Genomic DNA, 12,205 nt, shown 5'->3' on the forward strand with positions numbered 1-12,205 from the left:
GGTAGGTCAGGATAATGTGGCGTTCTTCCATTGTCGACAGGTCCACCAGCGGTCGGTACACGCGAGGATTCATCCGTCTCCTCGCCAAACCCAGCGGACGGTGCCTAGGAAGGACAACATGGAGCACACAGTCAAGCAACCCACAGGTACGTACTCACAGCTTGCACAGTAAACGATTCTCTATGCAGTGAATGGCGTGTCTGAGTGGCTATGCAAGGCCTAGGCCTGTGTGACGCAGTTGAAATTGAGCCATGTGGACCCTCGAAATGGCGGCTGCCTGACCTGTGAAGTGTGACAATGGGATGTGAGGTCAATGCGCTGGCGTGGCACACCGCGGCGGTCGGCGGTCGAAGACCGCGGCGCGTAGCCGCATTGGTTAACATTGAAGCCTATGGGTTTCAGGAGCCAATGGCGAAGGGCGCCGGCGGTGGCGGTGCGCACCGCCGCGGTACGCACCGCTGCGGGCGTGACCGCCATTTTGTATCTACTTATCCACTTGCGACTTGAACTTTCACAGGAGAGGACCTATACTGCAAGTGTTGCTGTGACCTCGGTCTGGAAGGGACAATGGCTGCTGCGACTGGGGAAAGGGCCCCTGCCTTCACTGGAGAGGAGTTGGAGAAACTTGTGGATGGGGTCCTCCCCCAGTATGCGCTACTCTACGGTCCTCCAGACCAACAAGTGAGTTTAATTCAATATGGATTTGGGGCCACTGGCTGGCTTGGGGGCCTGGCGGGGGGCCTGGCGGGGATGGGGGGCATGTTGGGGCTGGCGGGGGGCCTGGCGGGGGGCCTGGCGGGGATGGGGGGCATGTTGGGCCTGGCGGGGGGCCTGGCGGGGGGCCTGGCGGGGATGGGGGGCATGTTGGGCCTGGCGGGGGGCCTGGAGGGGGGCCTGGCGGGGATGGGGGGCATGTTGGGGCTGGCGGGGGGCCTGGCGGGGATGGGGGGCATGTTGGGGCTTGCGGGGGGCCTGGCGGGGATGGGGGGCATGTTGGGGCTGGCGGGGGGCCTGGAGGGGGGCCTGGCGGGGATGGGGGGCATGTTGGGCCTGGCGGGGGGCCTGGCGGGGGGCCTGGCGGGGATGGGGGGCGTTGGGCCACTGGCAACGAAAATGCAGACAAACTTGAACGTGGTATTTCTCCCTCCCTGTACGTGTCACATAGGTCTGCGCCCATGAGAAGATCGGGATTTGGCGTGCCATCGCCAAGGAAGTCCGGACCCTGGGGGTCCACCATCGACGGGGCCCCCACTGCCGCAAGAGGTGGGAGGACATCCGCCGCGGGACCAAGAAGACCGCCGAGTCTCTGCTGGGGATGGCCTCCCAACGTAGGCGGGGTGCCTGCCGTCAACTGACCCCCCTGATGTTCCGGATCCTGGCGGTGGCCTACCCTGATTTGGATGGGCGCGTGAGGGCAGCACAGCAGACACAAGGGGGTGAGTACAAGCATTATCTACTCTGTTGTCGCGCAGTGGAGGTGTCTGGGTGGGGGAGGAGGGCTGTGGGTCCCCCTAGGCCAGGGCGATATCTGTAGGCTGGGCACCCCCGTAAGCCCCTGTGTCCCCAGCCACCACCCTCAGTAGTGTGTCAGTACAGCCATCCCTGGGCCGTGTCATCCATGGGTGCAGTTGTCAACTCTAGGCGTGTAGGGCATGTTCCACGGAATGCGTAGCGGACCCCAAGTGCGCAACTTAGTGCAGGGGGCATCTGTGTCTGTCATGTCCGCTAACTGTACCGGTGATCCATGTACTCAAAATCTCTTTATTTCTCTCTCCCCCCCCCTTTTTGTTTGTCTTTCTGTGCTTGTGTGCATCAGCATCATCAGGCGGAGGAGAAGTGGCATCGGGGCAGGAGGGAGCTGCATCTCACATGGCCCAGGAGGGCCATGCCACAGAGTCTGACTGGACCAGTGAGACGGAGGGCGAGGGGAGCTCCACAACGGGGACGACTGGACCCTGCAGCGACACGGACACGTCCTCGGAAGGGAGCTCCCTTGCGGGGGTGGCACCATCCGTGCCCCCCGCCATTACAGGTACAGCCGCCACCCAGCGCACCATCTCCGCCCTCCCAGCAGCCCCTCAGCGTTCGCCCCGTGCCCGCTCTGCCAGGAAGCCGGGCATCTCCTTCGCCCCAGGCACCTCAGGCCCTGCTCCTGTTACCCCCGCTGCCCTCAGTGAGAAGGTCATTGACCTCCTCCGAACGCTCATTGTTGGGCAGACTACCCTTTTGAATGCCATCCAGGGGGTGGAGAGGGAGGTTCATCGCAGCAATGCGTACCTGGAGGGCATTCATTCGGGTCAGGCTGCCCATCAGCGATCGTTCCAGGCTCTGGCCTCAGCACTGACGGCAGCCATTGTCCCTGTCTCCTGCCTCCCTCTACTAACTCCGTCCTCCCAGTCTCCTGTTCCTCTGCCTGTCCCACCCACACCATCAGACCAGCCTGCACACACCTCAACACCCAAGAGCAGCTCATCCAAACATAAGCACCACAGATCACGCAGACATTCACTCAAGCAACATTCCGATGCAGACATGCCAACAGTCACTACCACCTCTGTGACCCCCACCTCCTCGTCTCCCTCCTCCCTCCCTGTGACGTCTACACTCACACCTTCATTCACCTCACCATCAGCCAGTGTTTCCATCACCAGCATACCCTCCACTCCAGTCCGCACACGTGCAGTCACCACCCCCACTGCCATTTACACGTCCCCTGTGTCCTCTCCCACTGTGTCTGTCACCCCCTCTTCCACACCACACAAACGCAGCCACCCACCCACCCAACAGCCATCCACCTCACGACAGCCTCCCGCTCCTGCACCTGCACCCAAAGACAGCAAACTTGTCTCGCCTACAACCACATCCTCTCCCTCCACTCCCATACCCACTGTACCTACCACTCTCCATTGTCCCAAGAAAATCTATCTCTCTACTGCTACCTTCTTTCCTGACCCTGAGCCCCCCCCTCCTTCTCGTCGGGGTAAAAAGAGCACCTCAGCCACCACCAGCCCTGCAGCCCCCTTGACAAGGGTGCAGGGGTATTGGAGCCCACCAGCCCGCAGGTCTGGATCTTCACCCAGCAGCAAGGGGACAGCCAGCCCACCCCCTGGGAAGAGGAGCAGAAGGCGGAAGGGCCGCCGCCGGAGCCCGGATTCGATATCCCCCCAGGACACTAGCCAGCCACCGTCAACAGCCACAGCTCCAAAGGGAGGAAAGGGCCACAGACTCCCGACTAAGGAGGGCAAGGGCAGCAAGGCGGAGAAGTCAGGCAGCAGGCCTGCTGCCCATGGAGGACCCGTCACAGCTGCCCAGGAGGAGCCCGCAACCCCCATAGCCGCTGCCCCGGGAGGAACCGGCACAGCTGCCCCGGGAGAGCCCACCACCCCCATAGCCGCTGCCCAGGGAGGACCCAGCCCAGCTGGCCAGGAGGGCCCCACCACCCACAGCCCAGGTGGGCATTGAAGGAGCACCATCCCCGCTGCCCAGGAGGGCACCACCAGGCAATGAGCAGTTGGCCATAGAATGGCCGCCGTCTCCAGCACCGCTCCGCTGGGGACCGCAGTCTCAAGAACCGCTGAACTGGGCCCTTCAAGGCAAGAACCGCTGAACTGGGCCCCGCCGTCTCCAGCACCGCTCCGCTGGGGACCGCCGTCTCAAGAACCGCTGAACTGGGCCCTTCAAGGCAAGAACCGCTGAACTGGGCCCCGCCGTCTCCAGCACCGCTCCGCTGGGGACCGCCGTCTCAAGAACCGCTGAACTGGGCCCTTCAAGGCAAGAACCGCAGAACTGGGCCCCGCCGTCTCCAGCACCGCTCCGCTGGAGACCGCCGTCTCAAGAACCGCTGAACTGGGCCCTTCAAGGCAAGAACCGCTGAACTGGGCCCCACCGTCTCCAGCACCGCTCCGCTGGGGACCGCCGTCTCAAGAACCGCTGAACTGGGCCCTTCAAGGCAAGAACCGCCGAATTGGGCCCTTCAAGGCAAGAACCGCTGAACTGGGCCCCGCCGTCTCCAGCACCGCTCCGCTGGGGACCGCCGTCTCAAGAACCGCTGAACTGGGCCCTTCAAGGCAAGAACCGCTGAACTGGGCCCCGCCGTCTCCAGCACCGCTCCGCTGGGGACCGCCGTCTCAAGAACCGCTGAACTGGGCCCTTCAAGGCAAGAACCGCTGAACTGGGCCCTTCCAGGCAGGAACCGCTGGCCCTTTGGCAGACGTGGCAGGGCAGGATCTGTCTCGGGCAGGGCTGCAGGATGTCCTCTGGCCAACATGCCTCCTCCAGTGGCAGTGGAGTCTGTTATGGACTGTTTGGACTGTGGCTTTGCTCTCCCCAGGATGGCCCAGTGGGCAGGCCACCCACTGTATGGACTGTATGGACTGTGGCTTTGCTCTCCCCAGGATGGCCCAGTGGGCAGGCCACCCACTGTATGGACTGTTTGGACTGTGGCTTTGCTCTCCCCAGGATGGCCCAGTGGGCAGGCCACCCACTGTATGGACTGTATGGACTGTGGCTTTGCTCTCCCCAGGATGGCCCAGTGGGCAGGCCACCCACTGTATGGACTGTTTGGACTGTGGCTTTGCTCTCCCCAGGATGGCCCAGTGGGCAGGCCACCCACTGTATGGACTGTTTGGACTGTGGCTTTGCTCTCCCCAGGATGGCCCAGTGGGCAGGCCACCCACTGTATGGACTGTATGGACTGTGGCTTTGCTCTCCCCAGGATGGCCCAGTGGGCAGGCCACCCACTGTATGGACTGTTTGGACTGTGGCTTTGCTCTCCCCAGGATGGGCCAGTGGTCATGGAGTCCCCTCGTGGATCTGGCGTCGTGTACTCAAGTGGCTGAGGTGCCCCCCCTTCCCTTCCCCCTGAGGTGCCTGTCCTTTTTTCTTTCTGATGCCCCTGCAGTGTTCTCTCCGTGGAGTTCTTGTCGTGGGACTGGGCCTTGCCCCTTTGCTCAGGACCCCTGTGGTCCACGGACAGTGGTTGGACTACATTTAGTAGCTGTATATATTTTGTACATAGTTTATTTATTTATTTGGATTACTGCTGTCCATTTTTCAATATATCTGCCCGTTTAAGATCTCTTCTTTTGGTCTTTGCATTATTTCGGAGGGGGGGGTTTGTGGGTTGTGACAGTGATCTGTGGGAATGCATTGATGTGTGTGTTGTAGTGGGTGTGGGTGGGTGGGTGTGTGCCGGTAATCTTTTCCCTCCCCTGTGTCGTAGGTGCAGTACTCACCGATGTCTTCCGCGCCGCCGGGCGTGCTCCTGGTACAGGAGCAGGTATAGGAGTGCGGGGATGACCTGCAACTCGGGTTCCATACTGCCGGAATCTCGCGTGGTGTATGTGGAGGTGAGCGTTTTCCCGTTCGTAGTCTGTTTCCGCCGTGTTTTTATCGGCGGTGCTCCCGCCCCGGAAAAGGTGGCGGATTGGTGGGTCGTAATAGGGTGGGCGGTACATTGTCTGCCGCCTGGCTGTTGGCGTGGACCGCCGCGCTGTTTGTTTGTTCCGCCGTGGCGGGCGGAGTGTTAATGCGGCGGGCTGTGTTGGCGGTTCCCGCCAGGGTCAGAATTGCATATTTTGGACCGCCGGCCTGTTGGCGGGTTGGCCGCCGCTTTATCACCGACCGCCAGGGTCAGAATGAGGGCCTAATTCAGGTTCCTCAAAGGACCAACACATCGCCAAGATCTTATCCTTAAAATGGAAAGCTGAGGAATCACACATGGCTTGAGAATAACTGTGACTGGAGGTGTGATCGAGGCAGGGTCACTCTTGGATTTGACAATCTTAAATATCACTCTTGCTGGCATGCTTGACTGACTGAGGGCTTGATTTTGAAATTGGTGGTCCAACTTCTGCACCACCAATATGATGGTGGGGAGGCAGCAGCCAAGCCAGCAGCCTCCCTACTACCATATTATGATGTTCCCGCAGGGCCAGCAGACGGCAACAGTGTAGCAGCACTGGCCTAGGCTCTCAGGGAGAGCCAAGGCCAATGCCATTGCACTGTCGGTGCCGCCAGCATACTCAGAATGCGCACTATCGCCATGGCAGACAGTGCACATTCCGTGTGTGCTGACAGGGAGGCCTCTGCACTGCTCACGACCTGGACATGGTCAGTGCAGTGGTCCCACTGTGCCCTGTTTCTGCATTTCTGCCGGCCTTTTCATGGCACCACTGTGCATGGCCACTGCTTTCACTGCCGTCAACTTGTTGGGAGCCACGATCCTGGCGGTGCTCTTGTGGCAATCCGACTACCAGCATCCTAATCTGGTGGTCAGACTGCCACCATGGGTCCGGTGGTCCTATGGACTCCCATACTCGTAATCAGGATGTTAATCTTGGATGCATAAAAAATTGATTTAGCTCTTTATGATATAATTTCACATAGGCTGCATATGCTTCTTTGTCTATGGTTGGTAAAGAAAGGTGCCATTTCCCCTCCAGTGGGCACCCATAACACTGTTGTCGGAACGGGCCACTCACCTGAAAAGCAGAATGTCCGCAGGGGCGATGGTATGCCCCGACCTCCTGGAACACCTCTCGGCACTTCCTGGTGGACACGGAAACCCCGGCAGGTGTCCCAAAAGGAAAGGGGGAGTGGAAGAGAAAGAGACAAAACACTGCCACGTCTTGCCGGTCCAGCCAGGCACCCTATGTCTTCGGGGGGCAGGTCGTTGTTGACAGAGTGATAGTAGTGTTAGTGCACTCAACTTCCTTGAAACTGAATCTTTCTTTCTGATAGGGGCACGGGAGCCGTAGAAGAACACTGGGATGCTCCAGCACTTTTCTTGGATAATAATAACTGTTGGCACAATTACTAACACTGCATTACCAAAAGCCCAAACTGAGTACCATAACAATAAGTGCTGCAACACTATGGCTGGCTTCACAGAGATTCACTGTTGCACACTACAATAAGAACTGTGGTTGCACTTATCATGCACAAGAAGGACAAACAAGAGCATTAATTATATCATGTATAGCTTTCCTGCATGCATAAGGTTAAACTAAAAGGAGCAAAAACAATCCAAGAAATACAAATGTCCACTCTGGGTTTAAACAGTTAGGGTGGCACAGTTTGGTTTGGGTGCACTGTGTGTGTGAAAAACCCTTCAAATGTAAATTCCTCAAACCTGAAACACAAGCATGAATGACACAATTTAAATCCATGAGTTATGCTATTAGAGAAAGAAAAGTCACGTAAATGCTCTTTTAAAATTGCACTGTCACTTTTTGTAGTACTTGAGCTCAAGCAGATTTCCTTTTTCTATGGTTTTGTCCAAGTAAGTTCAGAACCTAACTATAACGTTCCTGTAACCTTTGTTTTTTTCAGTAAATTTCTATGTTTTTTGTAACTCTATTTCCTAACTATAATGTCCCTGTAACTTTGTTTTTTTCAGTGAATTTCTATTTATTATTTTAACTACATATCTAAATTTATTTTCCCTTTAATATCTCCAAAACTACTGAGAGGATTTGCATCAAATAAGCGAAAGCATAATCTGTGTACCAACAGATAGCTTTCTGCCAAATTTGGTGTAATTCCGTCCAGTGGTTCAGGCTGTAGTTGTGTTCAAAGCTCGTATGGGAATTAACATGGGAAATACATGCTTTTTGACATCCCCTTTTTCTCGGCCTCCGCATCCCCCAAAACTTTCAAAGTGCAACAAAAATCACCAGCACCCTTTTTTGGAAAATTTCGTGAAGATTTGTCTAACAGTGCCAAAGATATAGGCAAGTCAAAACATGCTTTTTCTGTGGAAACATGGTCCTAACTATAACTACCTACTGGTGACCCCCAGTAGGATATATACGAATCTATGTATGTATGTGTTTATATATATATATATATATATATATATATATATATATATATTTATATATGCATTCACATGTAAGTTTCTAAAAAAAAAACAGCTTGCTTCTACGTCATTTCCCTCAGTGGGCAGATGCAGCCCCAATAGGTATGATGCATGCATTTGTGCTCTCAGTGCACCTTTTTAAGTTACTTTATTTCTTACAAGAGAGATCTGAGTCCTTTTATCCCACAATCTCATGTTAAATAGCAATAACGGAGTTTATCCTAATTAAAAACGATTTCATCTTTGATGTTGATAATTACCTATAAATGGGTGAGGTGGCACTTGTATTGCGCCTACGTATGCCAACATTATGATGGGATTCTGAGAAAGGACAATGGGATGGTCAAGTGAAGATGAGAGATGACAGTTTCATCTAGTGATGTGGTTGAGGATTATTGATGACTTTCTTCTTATTTGGGTGGAGGCATTGACCACCTCAAAGGTTTTATGATAGTACTGAACAAGAATATGTACAATCTTAACTTTAACTACATGTGCGGGTATCACAAAATGCAATTTTAAGTTTAGATATGCTCCTATGTGTGCATGGAAATATGCTACACACCAAGCTTTTTCACAAATCTATTTCACCAATGTGACTTTACATGCTCAAAATTGTCATTCTACTAAACTTGCTTCAAGTATCCTAATTAAGAGAGATGAAGACTGCACAATGTAAATGTTCTTATGTTAAAGATTTTAGAATTGAAGCTAATACAATGGTACAACACTTTAGAAAAAGGGGATACACAAACCAAACTCAAAGTTGAATTCCAATATGCTGAAATTGGATTAAGTTCTAAAGAATAGCATCTTGTACTATGTCAAGACAATATACAAGGAGGTTCAATCAGCTGGAGATACGAGTACCCTGAGTCATCATGCTGCTAAGAAAAAAGATACAGATGGTAGCAGGTCAGGGAAAAATAATTTTCAATCTGTACCAGATGTTAAGTTTGTAATCATGACTGGTATAAATTCAAGCAGACAGAGAATACCTACTATAATAAGAATTCAGGCATTTGATAAATTGTCTTGCTACAAGTAAAAAAAGAATGGATGTGAGATACATCAGTAAGACATCAAAACTTTTGAAATCAGGAATATGATAAATTGTCTTACTGTAAGTAAACAGAGAATAGATGTGACCTACATCACAAGATGTCGGGATTAGGGGTCGGTGAGGAATTTCACTCCAGGGGTGGAGTTTGCAAAATTTTCCGCACTCCGTGCGGAGTTCTGAAAAACTCTGTGAAACTATGTAGAGCGGAGTTTTTTTCTCGCACGCGGCTTGCCAATGTTAAGTTGGCGCGCGCAACAGACATTGCTAAGTTGTCATGAGCCAGATTTCTGAACACGGGCAGTCATGGCAGGTCGCAACTGCTTGTGTTGAGAAAGCTGCCGCTCGAGTAGAAAATCTACTTGAGTGGCAGAAACAAGTTAGTGCCCTACGGCACTCCTCGCGATGTTGTTTGTGCTGATTTTACTGTGTGTGCAAAACTCCTGGCACTGAAAATCAGCGTAAACAGTGTGCCTTACCCAAACTCCATCACTCGCAGAATTCCGAGTAGCATAGCAGAGTTCTTTCAGCACTTACGAGTAGAATAACTATGCAAACTCTGCCCAGGCACATAGCACTTGTAGCAAGTTGAGGACCATCTTGCTATGTCTGTTAACTGTCACTTGCTAAGACCCTCGTCCATCGCCATAGTTGCGTATTGATCTTTATAGAATGCAAGGAGGAGGGCAACTTGAGGAGATAAAGCCAGGAGAGTCTGGACTCATCAAGGGTGTCATAGATACTGACTTTCCTTTATTTTGGCACTCAAGACAGTTTCTTACCACTAATTACTGAGGCGATCCTCAGAGGGCAAAATTATCTGGAAAGAGTCACCCCTGAGTAGAAGAATTTCAGAATCTTGAACACTCATGATGATGGTGACAGCAGCAGTAAACCCAAAGCTAGTATATTCTGAGGGAGGAGGTCAGTGGCACTTGTAATCATTGAAAATTAAGCAAACTAAACAAGTACATCAAAAGATCACGCAATTAAGCAATTTAGTAATCAAGAAATTAACTGGTGTCTAGCTATCAGCAGCTACATAAATACAGAATTAAGCAAGTAAAGTTTGAAGCAAAAACAAGTGAACAATAGAACATCATAGAAGCACATGATCAAACGAGTGGACCTTACCAGATCAATATTAACACACTCAAAGTGTTCCCCCTTGAAACTGCCTTACAAATAAAATGATGATTTAAAAACTCAAATTACACACAGAGCAAATGGCTAACAGTCATCAATGCATTATATAATACCCATAGAAGATATCTCAATACTATCAGTAAGATCAGACGATGAGAGTCCCGATTTGCAACCTATAAACGCCTTTACAGGCAAACATTAAAACATCTCAAACACTATTTAATAACCTCACTCTCGTTGCACATCTCCTGAGAAACCCAAGACCCCACTATCCATGACTCAATTATCGGTTATGAAGACTGTAGATCAAGTACATCATGGTACTAGAGACATTGAGTACATAAAAGATTATAGAAAGCAACACTGGCGTGAGCAACACATGCAATATATAACAAGCAAATCCGGGCATGGAAGCACTCATGATTACATACAAAACTCCTCCAATTACAACCTCCAAGGCAAGTCGTCTTCTCACTTCACCTGAACAGCAAAAACAGTTGATCCTAACAGTGGCCAGCAGGCAAAGGAATCCTTATATAGGTAATCAGTCAGCTAAATACCAAAAACAAACACAGAACAAGGGAACACTCTATTACTGATACACTGTCTAAAGGTAACGGACATCTTTGGCAGAGCAGAAGATCCCTCCCCTGACCAGGTTGCAACACTAATCTTTACAACGGAGTATGTTTCAAGTGGGAAAGAGGACATCTTAAATAAAAGTAATATACTTTGTCTTCTGGTGCATATACCAGATTTATCCACATTAAAATCACAATTCACGTTCTACCTTTAACTGTTACCGCTTCATCAGAGACAACTCAAGTTATTTGGGGATCATCTGAAATAATTAACCTGGTGTATGGTCACAAGCAAAAAAATGCCAACTGGGGAATTAGGGTGAGCAAAAAGCAAATAGAAAAACACCCCAAAATACTGTCCTTTCATGGCAGAAGGGATCCTTAGACAGGAAGCACCATTCTGTTTTAAAAGGGACATGAGAAGCCATATCCCCTTGTAGTGTATTACACGCAGGGACCAGGAACAGTATTAACATTTATTTCCACTGAATACAACAGGCTAGGCTCTCATCTTCACCTTCCGTTGAATGCACATCCTCGCTCCCCCGTTCCCTCCCGGTCTTTTAAATTCCAACCCCACCATTCCTTAAAGCGAACCATTAAACAACAAAATACAACACATTTTCCCCCTTAACAAAAATAAAAATGGAATAAACAAGATTAAAAAAATACAGTATCCTAACTATAGAGATCAAGAACTGGGTGCACTATCATACATATTCACACAAAATCCGCCAACCGTGAAGACTTTTGTCTAGTTCGACCCTCGAACTTCACTCTTGAGGCTATGGAATCCTCTTCCACACTCTCACCCATACTACTCTCCTCATTACTCTCCCTACACCCAATGTACTCAGAAATCTCACTCCCATCAACCCTACTTCTTGCACCTTGCACACTCACATCCTCACAAACAGGTTCCACTGATCTCTCATGCATTAATGGTCCAGAAGCAGTAGGATCTCCACATACAGCTTCACCATGTTCAGGAGAGCACTTTGCCAATCTATTCACATTCCAAACTCTGCCATCTTGTGTGATCACTTTCTTATTAAACACCTTTACCACCTTCATGGCTTTTCCAAACTTAGGCATTCCTTTTCTTATCAGCCCTGGTTTCCTCACACTGACCCAATCACCTACGATTAATGTTGGCTCTTTCACCCTCCACTTTCTATCATATGACTCCTTACTCTTTTCTTGTTTTACCTTCATACGATCTCTAACTTTTCCTACATCAAGCCCATCAGATCCTTTACCGTGTTTCTTTTTAAACCACCAGGGACAAAGTTTGGATACAGGATCTCTACCTCTTAACAATCTAAACAGACTAACACCTGTGGTGCTGTGGGGAGTGATACGGTAATACCATAACTTTCCTCTCACTTTCTCCTTCCAAGATCCTCCAAAATTCTGTGCCCAACCAATGCACTATTTTAGAACTCGATTAAATCTCTCAACCTGACCATTCTCTTGTGGTTCATATAATGAGGTGGTTACATGCTTGGTGTTGCAATACTTGAGGAAACTCTGCATCTCCTTCGATACCAATTGAAC

Source organism: Pleurodeles waltl, chromosome 1_2 (genome assembly GCF_031143425.1).
Source record: "Pleurodeles waltl isolate 20211129_DDA chromosome 1_2, aPleWal1.hap1.20221129, whole genome shotgun sequence".
Taxonomy (NCBI): Eukaryota; Metazoa; Chordata; class Amphibia; order Caudata; family Salamandridae; genus Pleurodeles; species Pleurodeles waltl.